Below are 2,868 nucleotides of genomic sequence, written 5' to 3'. Positions count from 1 at the left end.
TCACCCCGCTGCATAACTGATGCTGTCAGTGAGCAGTTGTTTTAAATAGGCAATTTAATAAGTCACAATTCATCTAAATCAGTCATAAATAAATGCTGTTTCAATAAAAATCCTTCCCTTTGCTGTTCTTGTCCAAGTAGCCTTCAGTGACTCTTACAGCCGCCAATCATTTTGAATTGGCAGTGATTTCGTGCATGTGCACTTTTTCGAAAACCCAATGCAAGTCACTTCATCAGGCATCAATGGCTGCTTGCCTGAAACAAACAGATTGAGTGATGGGCTCATGTCTGATCTCCACTTTTGAACACAGTAAGTTTGACTGTCAAATGCCTTTACGGTGAAGTTCGTGGTATCCTTCATTCACTACTATTCAAGAGGGCTTTTCTGCGCAGGTAATAGGGTTGCATTGTACAAAATGGTTCACAAACTTACTTAGATAAATGATTGGGACTGAAGTCTATACTGCTGTGTATAGTTTATTGCAAGTAGGAAACTATTATGCACTGACTCACTATGTGTAATCCAACTTCAGTCCCTGTGAGAAAGGCAAACTATAAATAAACAACTACTGAGACCCTTTGAAGGAGGATGGAGTAAAAATGCATGAGACAGACAGCTAGCAGCCCTCATGTTTCTGCTACTTTTCTCTGACTTAAGGAGGTGGAGGAGATCCCAGGGTTGCTTGGTGGGAACCCTGAAATTGTGCAATAGCTCATTGTGTGTAGCACAAATCGCCCCAGCTGCTGCTAGCCATTCAGCAGCCATGCTGTACTATCATAGTCGCCCTGGGGTAGGGTTGCTAGGTCCCTCTTTGCCACTGGTGGGAGGTTTTGGGGGATGAGCTGAAGGAGGGTGGGGTTTCGGGAGGGGAGGGACTTCAATGCCATAGAGTCCAATTGCCAGAGTGGCCATTTGCTCCAGGTGAACTGATTTCTATTGGCTGCAGATCAGTTGTAATAGCAGATCTCCAGCTAGTACCTGGTGGTTGGCAACCCTACCTCAGTGCCTTTGCCATCTTCTGTCAGCAGATGGCAGCAATGGCATTAGGGCTGCTATAGCAATGCCACTGGGTGGAGGGATCGTAACAGATGTAATGCAAATGAACATGTGTACTAATTAATGTAACAAAACCAAAATAAAATTTTCACACCCCATTTTACATACCCAGAAGCTTCATGTGTGCTTTGTAGTTTCCACACTCAAGAACAGCTTCAGGACAATGTTATTTCCTTTAAAAAAATGAATCCACTGTAGTAAAATGCAGATAAGACTGTTATGATTTTAGGCTTGTTTTCCACTCCTCTGCAAGCACTCACACCAGGTAACAAATCAATGTAGGCAGGCAAGAAATGAAAGACTATATGTCAGATGTGATTTCTCGCAGCTTCCTGATAAGAGAAGCCTTTTAAACTGTACATTAATACAACACTATTAATATCCCTTGCCAGGTGTTAGATAAAAAAAACATGTTGCTGAATCCACATTTCCCACCAAGTCTGGTCGTTTAGTAAGATTATTTTTTTGACAGTGTAATTAGTTACAGTTTCCTTAAATCAGACAGAGGAAGCATCCTCTGATTGTGTGTGCATATATACGTTTGTGAATTGCCAGTCTACTTTCCCCTACAATTATTTTCTCTCCTAATAAATAATATTTGAACTAGCATGTTCATATTCTTAAAGGAGCATCTCTCAATCAGACCTGAAGCTAATCTGGCTTTTTGAAAATAACAGGCAAATTGCCCAGAAACATTATCCAAGTCTCAGGTGGGGGAAGCAATTTGAATATCCTGCAGCTATTTATTGGATCTAAATGGAAAAAAATGGTGACATATTAAAATTAAATCTAGATAGCTGTTCCCATAGCTGCAAACGACGGCTAGAAAATGGGGTCCTGACGATTCTGAGATTTCACTTTCTACCATTCTGTTCATGCATTTAGGATGGGGAAAGGGGACAATTTTGTGTTGCTGTCCTCTAAGAAAAATGGATTTACAGAATCTGTTCTGAGGCATTACTATACAATGTGGCATAATGAATAAGCCTCGGTATATTCATTTGACTACTGTGGAGGTATGAGGTAACTGTCAAAAACTGTCCTGCATTTTTGTAACGATGGGGATAATGAATGCAGACTCCCCACCCCACCCCCAAAAAATATTAAAACAAAACAGGTTTTTCCATGGTTGTATGTTTGTACTAGCCCTGATCTGGTATTGCTGACAAACAATGCCATTCTGAGTAGAGTTACCCCCTTCTAAGCCCATTGACTCCAATGAATTTATATAACGTGGCTAAGGATGGCACTGATAATCTCCAGTTAATGGATTGGGGTAACTGTGATACAGGGGCTGGGGATAACCACAGTTGATTGATTTTGCTATTTTTAAATAAATCAGTGTACACATATAACATTGCATTGGAGAACATTCATCACATGGCAAGGCAGTGATGAAGAATTAAGGCAATCTTGGTGGTGAATTGGGGAGTGCTTAGAATCAAGATTTTTAAAAAGATATATAGGAGAGGTTAAAGTAGGTCACAAAATGGAGCAAGCATCAGTGACAACAGTTATCCAGATTTAATTTTATTATGACACCTTTTTTCTTATTAAGATCCAAATAGCTTGACTCTCAAGAATTATGTCCTCATTGCTGATGATCCATACTTGCAAAGATATTGCACAACTGAATTCCATAAACCATTCAACTGATATACTTGCTGGGATTAGGTGACTTGCATTTTCTCCACAACAAAATATTACTGTTTAAACTTTTAGAAATTGTACTGTATCTTCTAAGGAAAAACTGGATTTTTACAAATTTACAGTCATTTATATGTACAGTATCTCACTGTAGTAAATTCTTTT

The sequence above is a fragment of the Euleptes europaea genome, chromosome 4, assembly GCF_029931775.1.
Source record: "Euleptes europaea isolate rEulEur1 chromosome 4, rEulEur1.hap1, whole genome shotgun sequence".
Taxonomy (NCBI): domain Eukaryota; kingdom Metazoa; phylum Chordata; class Lepidosauria; order Squamata; family Sphaerodactylidae; genus Euleptes; species Euleptes europaea.
Note: the sequence above shows the minus strand (reverse complement) of the source record.